At 45.1% G+C, this 20,530-nt stretch overlaps 1 long non-coding RNA gene across 2 annotated transcripts in view; it reads right to left on the minus strand.

Moving 5' to 3' along the window:
* Positions 1-1,992: 1,992 nt before the first annotated feature.
* The window catches only part of LOC138853099 (uncharacterized), a 75,193-nt gene continuing 56,655 nt past the window's right edge, over positions 1,993-20,530 (minus strand). Inside the window, exons 3-4 of one of the 2 annotated variants that reach the window (XR_011392335.1) lie at positions 4,092-4,247; positions 1,993-3,892 (exon numbers count right to left, since the gene is read on the minus strand). This is a non-coding gene — a long non-coding RNA (uncharacterized lncRNA). Of the gene's footprint in view, positions 3,893-4,091; positions 4,307-20,530 lie in introns of both variants that reach the window. The other variant, XR_011392334.1, reaches the window with a different exon arrangement.

Raw genomic sequence — 20,530 nt, forward strand, 5'->3', positions numbered from 1 at the left:
CATCCTACAGACTTGGCAGAGCGACTTTGTGGGGACATGAGCTTCATTAAGGTGAAGTTTTTGCCTCCTAATACCACTCCTCTCCTGCAGCCCATGGACCAGCAGGTTATTGCAAACTTCAAAAAACTCTACACAAAAGCTCTGTTTGAAAGGTGCTTTGTAGTGATCTCAGAAACTCAATTGACTCTAAGAGAGTTTTGGAGAGAGCACTTTAATATCCTCAATTGTGTAAACCTTATAGGTAAGGCTTGGGAGGGAGTGACTAAGAGGACCTTGAACTCTGCTTGGAAGAAACTGTGGCCAGAATGTGTAGACCAAAGGGATTCTGAAGGATTTGAGGCTAACCCAGTTGAGGAATCAATTGTGGCATTGGGGAAGTCCTTGGGGTTGGAGGTTAGTGGGGAGGATGTGGAAGAGTTGGTGGAGGAGGACAATGAAGAACTAACCACTGATGAGCTGCTAGATCAACTTCAACAGCAAGAGGCCACACCTGAGGAAATTGCTTCGGAGGAGGGGAGAGAGAAATTGAAGAAGTTGCCTACTTCAAAGATTAAGGAAATCTGTGCAAAGTGGCTTGAAGTGCAAACCTTCATGGATGAAAATCACCCTCAGACAGCTATTGCAAGCCGTGCTGGTGACTATTACACTGACACTGTTGTGAAACACTTTAGGAATGTCATAAAGGAACAAGAGGTACAGGCCACTATGGACAGATATGTTGTGCGACAGAAGTCCAGTGACTCTGAAGCTGGTCCTAGTGGCATTAAAAGAAGAAGGGAAGCAACCCCGGAAAAGGACTTGACACCTCAAGTCCTAATGGAAGGGGATTCCCCTTCTAAACACTAAAACCATCCAGTCTCCCCTCCTCCCATCCCATCAATCATCACCACATCTTCAATAAAGGTAAGTGTCATGTAACTGTGCATGTTTTCTTAAGTTTGTGTGTATTAAAATTAATATTTCATGTGGACAAAAAAACGTGCTGTTTTTTTTTTTCATACTTTTGGGTGTCTTGCACGGATTAATTTGATTTCCATTATTTCTTATGGGGAAAATTCATTCGCATAATGATAATTTCGCATAACAATGAGCTCTCAGGAACGGATTAATAGCGTTATGCGGGGGTCCACTGTATTTTAAATTTAAGAATTAATCTAAGTCTGCCCGAAATGCCTAGCCATGCTAGCTGTTCTAGTGGTACACACTGTAATTATTATTTTACTACATGTAAACCACACAATAACCAAATTCTGTAAACTCAGCATTTTAATCCTTATAGAGAATAAACTTTAAATTTGAATAGGCCCGTGGCTGCATTCAAGAGGGAGCTGGACAGATACTTAAAATCAGTGCCGGATCAGCCGGGCTGTGGTTCGTACGCTGGACTACACGTGGCCAGCAGTAACAGTTTTGTATATTATTACACTGTGTAGTATGACGGTTATCAATCCCTAATTTATTATTTGCCTTTAGTACCTTGATCTTAACTTAAAATTAACCCGCACAACATTTTTAATAAATGAAATGTGCTAAATACATGTCATTTTCCCACTACAGTGTTTAAAATTTAGCAACCAGGAATACAAAAACAAATACTGTTCTGACCAGATACACATCTGTAGATTTTTGTAATTGTTTCTTTTTCCATAACTCTTCCTCCTATACACTTACATGAAGACTATTACATACCAACCATACCACACTGAACATTTACCTACAGATGCAGGAGAGGAGTGAAAGAGGAAAGTGCAGGTTCATAACATGTGCCCAGGTACATTATTTCTAGCAATTTTTATTAGCTTTTTTTTAACACATCATTCGTTTCCCACCAAGGCAGGGTGACCCAAAAATATATTTATATATTTATTATTTAAGCAACACGTAAGTAATGACTTGCAAATAGAATGTTTAACTTAACATCCAATCCCATTTGACACTGACTAAGCTTTAACATTTTTTTTTTGGTTCAACAATTTTCAATTAGCTGCCTAGAAAAGTATGGATAATAAATCATGTGACTAATGAACAAATAAAAAGTGCAATCAACAAAGTTGAAGCAAGTCAAAGTATAACGAAAGAGATTATTTGGGTGTTCTGGTAGCGGGGAGTTAAATGATTAACTTCTTCGGAGGCTTCTTTCTTTATTGTTAAGTCGTAGTGGGTACACAGGCTTGTGTTGTGCCCATGGCCCAGGAGGGCCATGTCCACGAGAGAGAGCTGGGAGTACTTGTGTCTTGCTGCTAGGCCGCTGTGTGAGTGAGGCGGAGGCATGTCTGGGCATACTGAAGTGGCAAGGCCTATAGATGGCAGCACCTGAGTGGCGCGAAATATGAACTAAGCTGGCAGACAGCATGGGCTGTCTGTGCAGACAGTACAGGCTGTCTACAAAAGTATTATATTTTACATATACTATAAACTGCACTGAACTGAAATAATGCAACTCAGTCTTCTATATGCACTTTATCTGGGAAGATATTTGCTATATTAATAGCAAGTGTGGGTGAATGGTGAGCATGGGTGAGTGGTGAGTATAGGTGAGTGGTGAGTGTGAAAGAGTGGTGAGTGTGAAAGTAGCGAGTGTGAATGAGTAGCGAGTGTGAACAAGTAGCGAGTGTGAACGAGTAGCGAGTGTGAATGAGTAGTGAGTGTGAACGAGTAGTGAGTGTGAGCTAGTGGTGTGGGCTAGTGGTGAGTGTGGGTAAGTGGTGAGTGTGGGCGAGTAGTGTGTGTGGGAGAGTAGTATGTGGGCGAGTGGTGAGTTTGGGCGAGTGGTGAGTGTGGGCGAGTAGTGTGTGCGTGATAGTATGTGGGCGAGTGGTGAGTGTAGGTGAGTAGGTGAGTGTGGGCGAGTGGTGAGTGTGGGCGAGTGGTGAGTTTGGGTGGTATGAGTGTGGGTGAGCGAGAACTTGGGCCAGCGGTGAGCGCGGATGAACAGTAATTGCAGTTGGATATTAATTTCGGAGCTTCCGACAGCGAAGAGGCTGTGAGAACCATGGTTGTAGGGAGGCAGGCACTGAATGTGGGCAGGCGAGTGGCAATGTACGTGAGCAGTGAATGTGGGCAGTGTGTGGGTCATGACAGCACCTGCAACAAGGCCGTTAAAACTCACTAACAACAAAGAACATTTAATCCCCTCCCCCCCAAAAAAAAAACACACACACACATTAAACTAAGTGGGCCTAACATTCACTCTCGCAGGTACTCTCAATATCCCCCACACTCAATAACTCACTCGTTTTAATAAATTATACTGTGTGGGTGGACAGTGAGTGTGGGCACCAGGGGCGGCAGGGTCACTATGTGCCGTTGACATCACTACAAGAGTTGAATACTAAGTGCCTGGGATGTGTATGTCACACTGGTGAGACGTCCAACCCTTCTCTTGTAACTAATGTTACTGGGGTCACTGTAGTGGCAGTACCAGCTGGGGTCACTGTGGTAGCAGTACCAGCTGGGGTCACCGTAGTGGTAGTACCAGCTGGGGTCACTGTAGTGGCAGTACCAGCTGGGGTCACTGTAGTGGCAGTACCAGCTGGGGTCACTGTAGTGGCAGTGCCAGCTGGGGTCAATGTAGTGGCAGTACCAGCTGGGGTCAATGTAGTGGCAGTACCAGCTGGGGTCACTGTAGTGGCAGTACCAGCTGGAGTCACTGTAGTGGCAGTACCAGCTGGGGTCACTGCAGTGGCAGTACCAGCTGGGGTCAATGTAGTGGCAGTACCAGCTGGGGTCATTGTAGTGGCAGTACCAGCTGGGGTCAATGTAGTGGCAGTACCAGCTGGGGTCACTGTAGTGGCAGTACCAGCTGGGGTCACTAATGGCAGGACCAGCTGGGGTCAATATATCAGTATAGTCGCAATACCACTGATAAGTGTGCCACAGTCAGTCGCGGCACCTAAACAACAATAATAATAATAATATTAATATTAATATTAATAATAATAATAATTATAATAATTCAAGAAGTTCCCTAGCGCCCCTTCCGATCAGACTGTCACTCTTACGTAAAACTTCTGGAGCTGCCCCTGTTCACAGCCATTGTTTCGGTGCTACTAACTTAGAATTAAGGTGCATAATGTAACTATTACACTAACCTTTAGCAAGATTTTGTCTCCGGCTCCCACCTGTGTCCCCTTGTTTCTGGTCCCTCTAGTTTGTCTTTCAGCAGGAACCATGGATTACGCGCAGCTGTGACGCAGGAACCATGGATTACGCGCAGCTGTGACGCAGGAACCATTGATGACGCACAGCTGTAACACAGGAGCCATGGATGACGCACAGCGACTCAGGAACCATTGATGACACGCAGCTGTGATGAAAGAACTACGGATGACGTAGGCGAAGTTGTGACTAAACCCACAGCTATTATGATGCTTTCTGACTCACAATACTCCTACACATTCCAATGCTAGATTATATATATCAGTAACCTGTACCAAAGCTCTGTCCGTCTCACACACACACACACACACACACACACACACACACACACACACACACACACACACACACACACACACACACACGGGGCCAGGAGCTGTGAATCGACCCCTGCAACCACAACTAGGTGAGTGCACACACACACACACACACAGGCTCATGGAGCAGAGTGGACCTAGTAGTGACCAGTGAAGAGGCAGGGCCAGGACCTATGAATCGACCCCTGCAACAACAATTAGGTGAGTACACACACACACACACACACACAGATGAATCACAGGGATGTTAGGAAGTATTTCTTCAGCCACAGAGTAGTCAGTAAGTGGAATAGTTTGGGAAGCGATGTAGTGGAGGCAGGATCCATACATAGCTTTAAGCAGAGGTACGATAAAGCTCACGGCTCAGGGAGAGTGACCTAGTAGCGATCAGTGAAGAGGCGGGGCCAGGAGCTCGGACTCGACCCCCGCAACCTCAACTAGGTGAGTACAACTAGGTGAGGTGAGTACACACACACACACACACACACACACACACACACACACACACACACACACACACACACACACACACACACACACAGAATGTTCCAGAGATGGGACACAGCAACAAGGGGACACAGTTGGAAGTTGAAGACACAGATGAATCACAGGGATGTTAGGAAGTATTTCTTCAATCACAGAGTAGTCAGGAAGTGGAATAGTTCGGGAAGCGATGTAGTGGAGGCAGGATCCATACATAGCTTTAAGCAGAGGTATGATAAAGCTCATGGTTCAGAGAGTGACCCAGTAGCGACCAGTGAAGAGGCGGGGCCAGGAGTTATGAATCGACCCCTGCAACCACAACTAGGTGAGTACACACACACACACACACACACGCATATACAACAGGCCTAATGTCTAATCGACACGTGCCTACGACAGAATGGTAACACACGCACACATCGGACGAGGATGAGGCAGGACTGCAAAGAGACCTGGAGAGGCTGGACATGTGGTCCAGTAACTGGCTTCTCGAATTCAATCCAGCCAAATGCAAAGTCATGAAGATTGGGGAGGGGCAAAGAAGACCACAGACAGAGTATAGGCTAGGTGGACAAAGACTACAGACCTCACTCAGGGAGAAAGACCTTGGGGTAACCATAACACCGAGCACATCACCGGAGGCACACATCAACCAAATAACCGCTGCAGCATACGGGCGCCTGGCAAACCTGAGAATAGCATTCCGATACCTTAATAAGGAATCGTTCAAGACACTGTACACTGTGTATGTTAGGCCCATACTGGAGTATGCAGCACCAGTCTGGAACCCACACCTGGTCAAGCATGTCAAGAAGTTAGAGAAAGTACAAAGGTTTGCAACAAGGCTAGTCCCAGAGCTCAAGGGAATGTCGTACGAGGAAAGGTTAAGGGAAATCGGACTGACGACACTGGAGGACAGAAGGGTCAGGGGAGACATGATAACGACATACAAGATACTGCGGGGAATAGACAAGGTGGACAGAGATAGGATGTTCCAGAGGGGGGACACAGGGACAAGGGGTCACAACTGGAAGCTGAAGACTCAGATGAGTCACAGGGACGTTAGGAAGTATTTCTTCAGTCATAGAGTTGTCAGCAAGTGGAATAGCCTAGCAAGTGAAGTAGTGGAGGCAGGAACCATACATAGTTTTAAGAAGAGATATGACAAAGCTCAGGAAGCAGAGAGAGAGAGAATCCAGTAGCGATCAGTGAAGAGGCGGGGCCAGGAGCTGAGTATCGACCCCTGCAACCACAATTAGGTGAGTACAATTAGGTGAGTACACACACACACACACACACAGAGTCGTCAGGAAGTGGAATAGCCTAGCAAGTGATGTAGTGGAGGCAGGAACCATACATAGCTTTAAGACGAGGTATGACAAAGCTCAGGAAGCAGAGAGAGAGAGGACCTAGTAGCGATCAGTGAAGAGGCGGGGTCAGGAGCTGAGTCTCGACCCCTGCAACCACAATTAGGTGAGTACACACACACCATAACAGTGGATTCCTTTCCACTCGTGTGACCACCGCCGCTTACATTCCCTTTCTCGCCTACCTAGCAACTCTCAGTTTTTTTTTTTTTTTTTTTTTGGCCAGTATTTGACCTACCTACTCGCATCCCATTTTCTATCCCCCGTAGCCTTTCGTCCCTCCCAACCGCTTCCCATTCTTCTTCCTAAGGTCGAGTCGAGAAGGTACCTACATTCGGTACATACATGCCTTTTCTTTCCTATGTGTCTCTTAATAGTTCTTAATTCTGCAATATTTCCTTTCTACCTTAGGAGGCCTGGTCTAAGATCGGGGCCATCTACCTACCTGAAGTCTACTTGCAGTGTTCCGTGGGGAAGATATCATCAAAACCACTAATTGATAAACCACCTATCCCAACATCCAGTTTTCTGTCTTAACAATCAATTCATACCCCATTTTCTTCATATGTGATTTACCTGAGAAGAGTTTCGAAGACTCCTACTTTCGTGTCCAGTCTGGAGCCAGACCTCCCTGGCTTATCTGATGACCCTCATCACCTTTTTCTGTTTTGACAATCTATATCCATCTTTAGAGGAAGGGAAGAAAGTACACATCGGGAGCTGGAGAATATAAAAGACAACGAAGAGTATAGAAGAGCAAGAATAACAAAAAAGCAGAATGTGGAGTTGGAAAAAAAGAGAAGTGGAAGAAAATAAAGATTTGATGGAGAGAGTGAGTTTGTGTGTAATGGTTGCTGATGACATTGTTGCTACCCGCTAGTATGTCACTCATCATTACTCCTTTAGACCGTTCATTCCTCTCTCTCCTACCCACTCTGCTTCTCTCTCTCTCTCTCTCTCTCTCTCTCTCTCTCTCTCTCTCTCTCTCTCTCTCTCTCTCTCTCTCCTCTCTCTCTCCTCTCTCTCTTCTCTCTCTCTTCTCTCTCTCTTCTCTCTCTCTTCTCTCTCCTCTCTCTCTTCCTCTTCCCTCCATATGGGCCACGAGCCTGGCCCATGGCTGGGCTCTCCTCTTCTTTCTCCTCCCCTCCCTCCTCTCTACCCCCTCTGCTCTTTTTTTTACCTCCCCTCTCCTTCCTCCCTTTCGTTTTAACTCCCCTCTATTCAGGTCTAATATCTATTTTCCTCTGCCTGCATCTCTACTCATTCCCCTTTCTTATTTTCTAGCTTTCTCTCTCCCTCTACTCCTATTTCATCTCCCCCCCCTCCGTTCTCCTCTTCCCTTCCTCTGTACGCTCTTTTGTTCCCTCCCTCTCTAAGATGAATTATAGCCATGTGATCGACATACGGAGTTACAGTGTATTATAAATATTTACTGTACTATTCTTTCAATACGAACATAATTATCAGAGACATACAGTAATCTTTAATTGTGTATGCACGTACCTTTGATATATCTCTGATGAGTTTCGAGAGTTTTTCCTACACCCGGAGCCCGGCGTTGGGCCAGGTTCGTCTGGCGCTTGCCTGGTCAACCAGTCTGTTGCTGCAGGTGGCCCGTTGACCTATATATCCATCACAGCCTGGTTAATTTGGCATCTCGTGAAGATATTTGTCCCAGCAGTGTTTGATGGTACCCATGCTTTTCACTGGATATCATCAGACATTCCATTATGGGGTCAGTATTATGGCAGCATCAAAACTCTACTTCCAGCAGAGTTGCTGGAGTTAATATTACTTGCATTATTCCACAATGGGTAAAGCCGCAACGGTAGATTTAAATGTTTTCCTTCAGCAAAGCTGGAATTACTAATACACTAGTTATATGAGCGCCTGTAGTTGTGTGTGTGTGAGAGAGTATCCTTGGCCACAAGATAACCCCTCCCCGGGAATCTCTCACTCACACGTGTGACTAACGGGATAATATGTAAATTAACCCGGCATTCTCTTTCTTTTTGTTGTGTGTTACTCCTTTCGTTTGAACAGACTGTGTGTGTCTGCCTCAATTAGTTCGACAAATTTAATTAGTTTTTGTGGAGGAAGAAGTGTCCACGGTATTACCACCATTACTGTGCCACCCCTTCCTACAACCCTCTTCATAACCTACGAATATATATATATATATATATATATATATATATATATATATATATATATATATATATATATATATATATATATATATATATATATATATATAATATTGCAAAACAATCACAAACACGCGATCTTAACAATGCACGACAAGCCACGGGGGATGGAAATCTTTAGCTCAATTACTTTCACACTTCTCAGCGCGTCATCAGGAGCTACGCAATGTGCTGCTTTGCAACATTGCGTAGCTCCTGATGGCGCAGTGAGGTGTGAAAGTACTTGAGCTAAAGATTTCCACCCCTGTGGCTTATCTTGCATATTATATATATATATATATATATATATATATATATATATATATATATATATATATATATATATATATATATATATATATATATATATATATATATCCTGTAGCTGCTGAACCTTTAACGGAACATCTGACGTGATCTTCATTGCCCTACTGAAGTCTCCTAAATTAGGCTGACGCATCTGAACACTTATGTATGAACTTCAGCGCTGTTCAGAACGGGCCACAGTTAACCTCAACCGGTTATGATGAATGGTTTTGAAAACCGACAAGTTGAAGATTGACACACTTATGCACCATATGGGAATCATATGTCGGTTTTCAAAACCATTCATCACAACTGTCAGACACTGCATCATCATGGGATCTTGATACAAAGAATTCTCCAACCTGTCCTACCTTTGGACGAAGACCTACTTCGACTATGACTATGACCACTATGACCCCGCCTCCTCCTGCTTCGCCTCACCTGACTACAGTATATAAGCCACGTCTACGGCCCTATGATGTACATTCTACAAGACTGATGGACTGAACACATCGACTCCAAGCTGAGGGACTGATTACCTCAATCTCCTCCTCTCCTTGCACCTTTCTGCTTTGTATTGGACTGATGAAGCCACTGTGTGGCGAAACGTTTCCTAAATAAAGATTCCCATATGGTACATAAGTGTCTCAATCTTCAACTCAACCGGTTAATCCTCTTGGCTTCCATTACTTACTACTAAGTTAAGAACGTCAAGAGTACTTTTCCGTTATTACCCAGGATGTAGCCAAGACCTCAAATGATATGCAACCCATCCTATGTGATGGAATACGACACATAACCACACCTAGATTTTCTTCCCACTACGTAACTATTATATACCTGAAATATACCCGAAGGACGTTTCCGATCAGGCCTCGTGGAGGATCATAGCCTGATCAACACCGCTGTTATTGCTAGCCTCGCTCAGTCCAACGTACGAACCACAGCACGGCTGGTCAGGCACTGATTTAAGGAACTTGTCCAGTTCCCTCTTGAAGACCACCAGATATTTGGTAGCAATTACTCTTATGCACTGAGATGCTCGTTGAAGACAAGGGTAGCAACACATCGCCAATGTAATTAATTTTGCTAAATAAAAAAAAACGCCCTTTCTTACCCACAAACACTACAACAATTCCCCTTCCACACAGCCACCATTTCTGCCCATCCTTATTAGCTTCACTATCACAGCACAACCATCCCCACCTCCAGAACAACCACCCCCACCGCCACAATTCCCACGGCTTGTAATACTTATAATTATCTATAATCTTCGTGTATAATTGCGTTTCTTGATACTGTCTTGGTATGTAATGATACAATTACGTTCACGATTTATAAACGTACAGTACTGTATTACAAATTAGGTTTTGTCAATTTTTAAAAAGCACAAGCCCGCCTCTTCCACATTTAATCAACTTCTGTAACATTCTTAGTCTCTTGTTTTATAAACCATGTGGATTCTGATTCCGGGCTGAGCATCCAGAATGGAAGAGCTCTGGAAATGTATTTTCTGAAACGGAGGAGATATATACACAACCCGCACATAGGTGAGAGAAGCTTATCACGACGTTTCGATCCGACTTTAAGCATTTACAAATTACACTAACACACGAGAGGAAGGGAGCCAGTATGTATAGGCGAGATATATTACAATAGATCCCTGGCTGTCTTCAAGCAGGCACTGGACAAGCACCTAAAGTCGGTACCTGACCAGCCGGGCTGTGTTTCGTATCTCAGTAGTACCAGTAGTACTGGTGGTTAACGCTCTCGCTTCACACGGCGAGGGCCCGGGTTCGATTCCCAGCCAGAGTAGAAACATTGGACGTGTTTCTTTCTACCTGTTGTCTATGTTCCCCATCAGTAAAATGGGTACCTGGGTGTTAGTCGACTGGTGTGGGTCGCATCCTGGGACACTGACCTAAGGAGGCCTGGTCACAGACCGGGCCGCGGGGGCGTTGACCCCCGGAACTCTCTCCAGATAAACTCCAGATCTCCAGAAACCAACCGTCTGTGTGACCTCATCCACTTCACTGGATCAATCTGTTCCACCAGTTGTGGAGAAAGATTTAGCTCCCACTGACTTCCCAGATGAAGTCAAGTGTTTGTTGACTCTGTTGAACAAACGTTGTAAAGCCATTGCCTTACCAGGTGAGAAGATGGGTATAACAAACTTATTGTCCCATCGTATTCCATTTGAACCTAGTACTAGACCTATCTATATACCTGCGTAAAGAATGCCTCATTCACAAGTTGCTGTCGCAGAAGAATTGATCAATCAAATGCTTGATGATGGAGTTATTGCACCTAACAATTCACCTTGGAATGCACCCTTGATCCTAGTACCTAAGAAGGATGGTACTTGGTGCCCAGTGATTGGCTTTAGGAAGTTAAATGCGAAAACTATTCCAGATCGCTTCCCACTTCCTGTACTGGGTGATCTTTTACGTAACATTGGAGATAGTCTTTTCAACCCTGGACTTCTTACAAGGGTTTTGGCAAGTCCCTCTTCACGAGGACAGCCAAGAGCTAACTGCATTCTCCACTCCTACAGGACATTATCACTTCCTCCGTATGGCGTTTGGATTACGATCCTCCCCTATCACGTTCTCAAGGCTCATGACTAATATCTTTAGAGGTCTCATAGGTAATGCACTTATGGTGTACTTAGATGACGTAATCGTCATGTCTAAAGACGTGGATACACACTTGAAAAGACTTGATGTAGTACTTGGTAAGCTTGAAGAAGCCTTTAAAGATCAAACTGTGTAAATGTCAATTTTTCAGATCAGAAATTAAGTTTCTTGGTCACGTAGTCACTCCTAGAGGGGTTACGACCGACCAAAGTAAAGTAACTGCAGTACTAAATTTTCCAACTCCCAAAACTGCTGATGCCGTAAGATCCTTTGTGGGCTTAGCAGGTTTTTATAGATCTTTCATTGCCAATTTTTCTTCCATAGCTGCTCCTCTAACTGAGTTGCTTAAGAAAGATGCTCCTTTTGTTTGGACCTTCTGTCAAGAAAGAGCATTCCAAACTCTAAAAGAAAAGCTAACATCTGCTCCAATTTTGAAATTTCCAGATTTTTCTAAGCCATTCTATCTGACAACTGATGCTAGTTCTATTGGCATAGGTTCCGTACTAGCTCAGAAGACTGATGGTACGTACAACGCAGTTGCATTTGCTAGCTGAGTCCTTACGAAGACTGTACGTAATTATACAGTAACTGAGCAAGAAGCTTTAGCAATAGTATGGTCTTTAAAGCACTTCCGAGACATTATTTATCAGTACTCTGTTCATGTCTTGACAGACCACGCTCCACTGATACCTTTATTCCAGAACAAACAACCTACTGGAAGGTTAGCCAGATGGACCTTGACTATCCAAGAGTTCAATCCCACCTTTGAACACTTACCTGGCAAGTCAAATGTAGTCACAGATGCCTTATTGCGACATGTTAGTATAGTAACTGCAGACCCTCCATATACTGCCGAAGATGTAAAGAATGCTCAACGAACAGATCCCATGTGGTCTGGTGTGATTCGATTCCTGCTCCAGGAAGATCTTATTCTGACTGTGAAGCCACCAGCACCCATCAGTGACTTTGTCATGAACCAAGAATTACTGTATCGAACAGCCGAGTTGGGTACTCCTAGCAGAAGAGTATACCAGTTAGTAATTCCACAGTCACTAGTGAATGTAGCCTTACAGCTAGTTCACAATGTACCAGGTGTTGCGTACCCTGGTATGGATCATTCAGTAAAACAAGCCAGATTGAAATACTTTTGGCCTCGTATGGCAGCTGATATTTCTGAGTATGTTAGAAATGTAGTGTCTGCATGCAACATAAAGGTAATGCTAATAGTCCTAATCCAATCCAAGTGTATCCAACTACTAGCAAACCATGGGAGAGTTGTGCTAGATTTGTTAACTAATTTCCAATGTTCCCTTCAGGGTAACAAACATCTATGTGTTATGGTAGACCATTTCACCAGATATTGTGAGTTAGTCCCTATTGCAGATAAGACTGCAGAGACAGTAGCTAAAGCGTTTAAAGAACGCATTATCTGCAGGCATACCACCCCTAAGTCCCTAGTAACAGATAATGGTGGTGAATTCTGTAATGAGATTCTTGAAAATTTGTGTACCTTGTACAAGATCTCTAAATCCACCATTATTCCTCATCATCCTGCCAGCAATGGGTTAGCGGAACGAACCAATAAGAAAGTACTTGATGTCTTGAGAGCCACTATCAATCCCAACAGTGAAACTTGGGATGAAGTTATACCTGATGTGCAGTGTGCTATAAATTCTGCTTACAATGTGTCCATAGGTGACACTCCACATTATGCATTGTACGGTGTAGATAAACGTTTGCCTTATGAGTTGCTATATTCTAATCCGAAACCAAATTACAACCCTGATGATTTCATAGCAACTCGTACCAGCCTAGCTCAAAGCGTCTTTAGAAGAATCCGTGAAACACTTCATAAATCAACAGCAGAATTTACAAGAGTCGCTAACACTCGAGCAAAGCCGTCCAAAATCAAAGTAGGTTCGAGAGTTATGCTGACTAACTTTAACAAAACGTCTGCAATGCCTAAGCTTGATCAAAAGTTTGTTGATCCTTATCGAGTAGTTGAACATATCACTGGTAATAAGTATAAGGTTAGAGAAATTAGTACTGGTCAGTATAAAGAATTGCATTTAGATCATATGAAGTTAGTATGTGATGATAATGATGTTCCAACCCAGACTAATGTGACAGACTCTGACAATCCTCCTGATCCTGTACTCTCTACCTCTGATACTCAGTCAGACGATCAACGTGAATGTCGTTATTCCCTACGTACACAACAGGTATTGAGAAATCCTCAAGTATCATTTGTAACTACCAATTCAGATTTGCCTCAAATACGGCATGAGTTAGCCAGTGCAACAGAGTTTGATCCTCCCAGAGATGACACCCATTCTGCATATGTCAATCTCACCCTACCAGAGTTGAGGTTAAATGTAAATAACCTGTATAGATGAATAATTACAGTATCAACTTATCAGTATTCAAGATTTTTTTTTGTGTTCATGTTCTCTCCGAATTCTGAGAGTTAACAGTCTAGATTTGAGTGCACCGAATCTGCCTTTCTGTTAAACACTTCTTTCTTTGTATATATTCCTTCCTCAGAATCCGTAGATCACATGAATACAGATCGATCGATCAAATTTTTTTTTATCACTTCTATTGTGTAATCCCAATGTTGAGTTTCATTCGATGAGTTGTGCTATATCATACCTTGTAATGCGTTACAGTTTTATTAGTTTCAATTATGTAAGCTTCCATTCCAATATTCTACTTATGTGTGTTATAATGTTCAATTGTTGTGTACTTTGACATTGTATAGAATCAGCCCAAGCCGTACGCCTGCCGTCTCTAGTTTGTATTAGCTGTATGTCAGGACAACATACGTTAGCGTCGCCGAGCTCTCAGTAGTACTAGTTACCAGTAACCAGTTACCAGTAGATGACTCACTACCAACCGTCTGTGTGAATCACTGACTGTTATTCATGTTGCTGCTGACCATAGCATATTTTTGAATGCCTTACCTGCGAGGCACTGGTAAGTCAGTCTAAGATAGGGAGCAGAGAGAGGCAGGTCGGCTGTTGGCGCTTCCCATGCCTTCCCTTATATATTATACGTACTACCAGCCTACGTGAGTATTTTTACCCCATCCACATAATCGAACCCACATGACACGTAAGTTGGATTGCGTGCAGCCAGCAGTAACAGCCTAGTTGATCAGGCCCTGATCTACCATGAGGCCTGGTCACAGACCGGGCCGCGGGGGCGTTGACCCCCCAGAACTCTCTCCAGGTAAACTCCAGATAATAAAGATATGGAAGATACTAGAATGGGAGATACAGAAAGAAGAGCGAATAAACTCTGTGAAGAGCAAGGATTTATCAGCCACAACTAAGAGAAGAATGTGTCAACATCCGTGGCAAAGACTCGCCAACCTGCTACCAGAAGACATTAGAAACATTGCCGCAACAAAGGTACAAGTCCCCAAGAGGAACCTGAACAAGTTTCTGCAGCAGGATGTGACAGATTAGCCGTTGTGATGGTTGTCAGCCGCGGGCATCAGCAACAACAACCCGGTTGATCAAGTAATGAACAAGACGTGAAACTCTCGAATCCAGTAACAGGACAAACACTTAACGACCAGTAAGACCTCGAACACAATGAAATCAAAGTGAAACACAAAGGAAGGGAAGAGGGTCAGGTGATAATCGCTGTTTTAACGAAGTGGAATGAAGGAGGTAGGAAAGACGATAACAGTGATTTTCTTACAATTCCTTTGACACGGGAAAAATGAATATCAGGGAGGGAAAGAACGAAAGATGAAGAGAGTAATGAACAAAAGAATGGAACACACAGATAGAGAGAGAGAGTTAGAGTCTGAGAAAGAGAGAGAGAGAGTCAGGGAGAGAGAGAGAGAGAGACTCAGGGAGAGAAAGAGAGAGAGAGATCATCTCAGAGGCAGCATCATGGTAGCGGAAGTGGAGTCTGCTGTCACGTCCGGTCATTAGGGCAGTGAGCCGGCGACCAGCCCCGCCTCAAAAACACGACCTCAGACTCGCACAAAAAAAAAAAAAAAACATTCCTCAGTCCCCCACCTTCCCCCAGGTCCCTTCAGGACACGCTGCAGGGGGTGGAGCTCTGTTGCAAGCTGTAGGGGAGGGGAGGGAGAGGGAGAGGGAGAGGGAGAGGGAGAGGGAGAGGGAGAGGAGAGAGAGAGAGAGAGAGAGAGAGAGAGAGAGAGAGAGAGAGAGAGAGAGAGAGAGAGAGAGAGAGAGAGAGAGAGAGAGAGATGGAAACGTTTTCCTTCTGAATAACTTTGGGTTTACTTGGCATGCCTGGGCGTCTCTCTCTCTCTCTCTCTCTCTCTCTCTCTCTCTCTCTCTCTCTCTCTCTCGTTCATGCAGTTTAAGTAGCTGTTATTGAAATATAAATGGTTTGAAATTACCAACGGCCGCCTAGAAGTCTTCAAATGGAACTTATTAAGTTGCTCAAGTTACTTCCTGATCAACCGGGCTGAAGTGCCTACGGTGGGTTGTGCTGCTACCTCCAACACACTGATGGATCGGGCAGCCACAACACGGAGGCCACATCTGGGACCGGGATGCGGGAGTGATGACTACAGGCAACTTCGGGGATAGGAGAGGGAGGAATGGGAGGGACAGTGGAGGAATGGAAAGTGAGGATAGAAAAGGAGAGGTGGTGAGGGGACGGGAGGGAATGGAAGGGAAGGGTAGGAGATATGGAAGGGGAGGGTGGTTGAGTTGGGTAGGTGATGAGAGGGAGGGGAGGGCAGAGGATGGTGTGTAACTCTACGCAACAGTGAGTGATGGAGAGAATAATGTGAGGGAGGAACATCCCCTCCCCCCTCAACATCCAGCTTCTCCCACACGGGGTGTTGTCTAGCTCACTGGTGAGAGTATTCCACTCACAACAGCACGCTCAGGGGTTCTGTCCCCTGATACCGACAACAAGGCAAATTTCCTTACACGCCTACTGCCCCTGCCCACATAGCAATGAAAACAGGTACCTGTGTGTTAGCCCCTACTGGAAGTGTCGAAGTGTTGGGTCAAAGGTATCCTTGTACCTAGTCATGTTAATTAAAAAAAATCTTTCACCACCCTAAGTCACTTTATCTGACTTCCTGGGTTATCCTAAGTAAATTACACATATGCTGCTATGTATGACAATTTATGTAACTGTATTTATGTGTACCTATATATGAATAAAATTACTACCGCAAGCTCTACAACCCTAGCCACCGCTACCAAAATATTACCATCATAATCCCAACCTGGTGATCAAAAGTAGAGCATTTGAGTGACAACTTAAAGGTCCAGAATTCGGTGCCCGGGCCTGGCGGGACAACTTCTATTGTTCTACTTTCGAAGGTTGACTCGAGGGCAACCTCATTGTTGACTGATTCGCCAACCAGGCTGTTGTTGCTAGCTTCCTGCAGGCCTTCGCAAAACATCACAACCTGCCTGATAAGTACTTGGAGCAGGTAATAATCAAAGTGTTGTCTTGTAAGGACGCTGAAGACGTGTCAACCACCGTTGTTGACAGTATTCTCTAATGATACTTTTTTTTACTCCTGTTCTTTACTGCATTTATTCCTCACATCATCCCTTCTCTCTCTCTCTCTCTCTCTCTCTCTCTCTCTCTCTCTCTCTCTCTCTCTCTCTCTCTCTCTCTCTCTCTCTCTCTCTCTCTCTCTCTCTCTCTCTCTCTCTCTCTCTCTCTCTCTCTCTCTCTCTCACTGTTGTTATAAGGTACAGTGTGTGTGTGTGTGTGTGTGTGTACTCACCTAATTGTGGTTGCGGGGGGTCGATTCAAAGCTCCTGTCCCCGCCCCTTCATTCTTCGCCCGTCGTGTGCGCGCGCGCGCGCGCATGATTACAAGTGTTTTGAGGCGATCTCAATAGTTTAGATGTTCTATTGATTCTAGGAAGGTACCTGAAGTCTACCTGGGGAGTGTTCCGAGGGTCAATGCCCATGTGGCCTGGTCCGGATGGCTTGACCAATCAGGTTGTTGGTGCTAGCTGCACGAAATCCAACGTAAGCACCACATCAAGTGCTTGGAAGCACTTGACTTGTACTCGTTGGAACGCAGGAGGGAGAGATATATCATAATCTACACTTGGAAAATCTTGGAAGGAATGGTCCCAAATCTGCACACAGAAATCACTCCCTACGAAAGTAAAAGACTGGGCAGGCGATGCAAAATGCCGCCAATAAAAAGTAGGGGCGCCATTGGTACACTAAGAGAAAACACCATAAGTGTCCGGGGCCCAAAACTGTTCAACAGCCTCCCATCAAGCATTAGGGGAATTGCCAATAAACCCCTGGCTGCCTTCAAGAGAGAGCTGGACAGATACCTAAAGTCAGTGCCGGATCAGCCGGGCTGTGGCTCGTACGTCGGACTGCGTGCGGCCAGCAGTAACAGCCTAGTTGATCAGGCCCTGATCCATCGGGAGGCCTGGTCATGGACCGGGCCGCGGGGGCGTTGATCCTCGGAATAACCTCCAGGTAACCTCCAGGCACTGACTTTGGAAACTCCAGTTCCTCGTGTATGTATGGAAGACTTTGTAGATGAATGGTTCAGAGAACCGTAAGGGTGGTGACCTTCCAGGGTCATATAGTCATTACTGAACCAGGGCTGAAGGGTGGTAACCTCTCAGGGTCATCTACGGTCATTACTGAACCAGAACTGAAGGGTGGTGACCTTTCAGGGTCATCTTCAGTCATCATTCCTGAGTTTAAAAAAACTCTTGAGCATAACCTGCAAACAGCAACATATCCTCTTTACTGTGTTGTACTTCCTGCCATCTCTCTCACTGTAGTATGTTGTTATGGTAGTTTACAAGTCTGGAACTAAATGAACTAGTCCAGTCAGGATAATGCAACCTTTATTCTTTAATGCCGAACTAATCTTCATTTGTATCATCAACTGCAGCCAGACTGTCCTGGTCTCCACTACGTGGTTGTGTAGCCACCTAGACACTCATTGTGTGTGCGTGTGCGTGTGTGTGTGTGTACTCACCTAATTGTAGTTGCAGGGGTCAAGACTCAGCTCCTGGCCCCGCCTCTTCACTGAATGCTACTAGGTCCTCTCTCTCCCTGCTCCATGAGCTTTATCATACCTCGTCTTAAAGCTATGCATGGTTCCTGCCTCCACTATTCGCTCGCCAGACTGTTCCACGTGTGTGTGTGTGTGTGTGTGTGTGTGTGTGTGTGTGTGTGTGTGTGTGTGTGTGTGTGTGTGTGTGTGTGTGTGTGTATTCACCTAGTTGTGGTTGCAGGGTCGATTCATAGCTCCTGGCCCCGCCTCTTCAACTGGCTGCTACTCACTCACTTTTCCCGCTCCGTGAGCTTTATCATACCTCTTCTTAAAGCTATGTATGGATCCTGCCTCCACTACATCACTACCCAGGCTATTCCACTTCCTGGCAACTCTGTGACCGAAGAAATACTTCCTAACATCCCTGTGATTTATCTGAGTCTTCAACTTCCAACTGTGACCCCTTGTTGCTGTGTCCCATCTCTGGAACATCCTGTCTCTGTCCACCTTGTCTATACCTCTCAGTATTTTATATGTCGTTATCATATCCTCCCTATCTCTCCTGTCTTCCAGTGTCGTCAGGTCGATTTCCTTTAACCTCTCCTCGTAGGACATATCCCTTAGCTCCGGGACTAGTTTTGCTGCAAACCTTTGTACTTTCTCTAGTTTCCTTACACGCCTAGCTAGATGAGGGGTTCCAAACTGGCTCTGCATATTCCAATATGGGCCTAACATACACAGTGTACAGGGTCCTGAATGAGTCCTTATTTAGATGTCGGAATGCTGTTCTTAGGTATGGTACGTGCCCGTATGCTACAGCAGTTATTTGGTTGATGTGCGCCTCAGGAGATGTGCCTGGTGTTATACACATACCTGGCCCCCTAGACTGTACTTCGTCTGTGGTCTTCTTTGTCCTTCCCCAATCTTCAGGACTTTGCACTTGGTGGGGTTGAACTCCAGGAGCCAGTTGCTGGACCAGGCCTGCAGTCTGTCCAGATCCCTTTGTAGTTCTGCCTGATCCTCGTCCGATTTAATTCTTCTCATCGACTTCACATCATCTGCAAACATGGACACTTCGGATTCTATTCCTTCCGTCATGCCGTTCACAAATACCAGAAACAGCACCGGTCCTAGGACTGATCCCTGTGGCACCCCGCTCATTACAAGCGCCCACTCTGACACCTCGCCACGTACCATGACTCGCTGTTGTCTTCCTGACAGGTATTCCCTGATCCATTGTAGTGCCTTCCCTATTTGGTCCTCCAGCTTCCGCACTAATCTCTTGTGTGTGAATCTCATATTGAGTGCCTCACATACTTCTCGGTCGTTTCTTGTGATCTCTCCTCCTTCCTTCCTCAGCCTAATTACCTGATCCTTGACTGTTTTCTACTGATGTGGCGGTACATCAGCTTTGGGTCAGATTTGGCTTTCGCTGCTATCTCATTGTCATATTGTCGTTGGGCCTCCCTTCTTATCTGTGCATATTCATTTCTGGCTCTACGACTGCTCCCCTTATTCTCCTGGGTCCTTTGCCTTCTATACTTCTTCCATTTCCTAGCACACTTGGTTTTGGCCTCCCTGCACCTTTGGGTGAACCAAGGGCTCATCCTGGCTTTTTCACTATTCCTGTACCTTTGGTGTGTGTGCGTGTGTGTGGTGTGTGCGTGGTGTGTGTGTGTGTGTGTGTGTGTGTGTGTGTGTGTGTGTGTGTGTGTGTGTGTGTGTGTGTGTGTGTGTGTGTGTGTGTTGTGTGTGTGTGTGTGTGTGTGTGTGTGTGTGTGTGTGTGTGTGTGTGTGTGTGTGTGTATGTGTGTGTATGTGTGTGTATGTGTGTGTATGTATGTGTATGTGTGTGTATGTGTGTGTATGTGTGTATGTGTGTATGTGTGCGTGCGTGCGTGCGTGCCTGCCTGCGTGCGTGTGTGTTTACTCACCTAATTGTGGTTGCAGGGGTCGAGACTCGGCTCCTGGCCCCGCCTCTTCACTAACCGTTACTGGGTCCTCCCTCTCCCTGCTCCATGAGCTTTATCATACCTCGTCTTAAAACTATGTATGGTTCCTGCCTCCACTACATCGCTTGC

Source organism: Cherax quadricarinatus, chromosome 22 (genome assembly GCF_038502225.1).
Source record: "Cherax quadricarinatus isolate ZL_2023a chromosome 22, ASM3850222v1, whole genome shotgun sequence".
In the NCBI taxonomy this organism is placed as follows: domain Eukaryota; kingdom Metazoa; phylum Arthropoda; class Malacostraca; order Decapoda; family Parastacidae; genus Cherax; species Cherax quadricarinatus.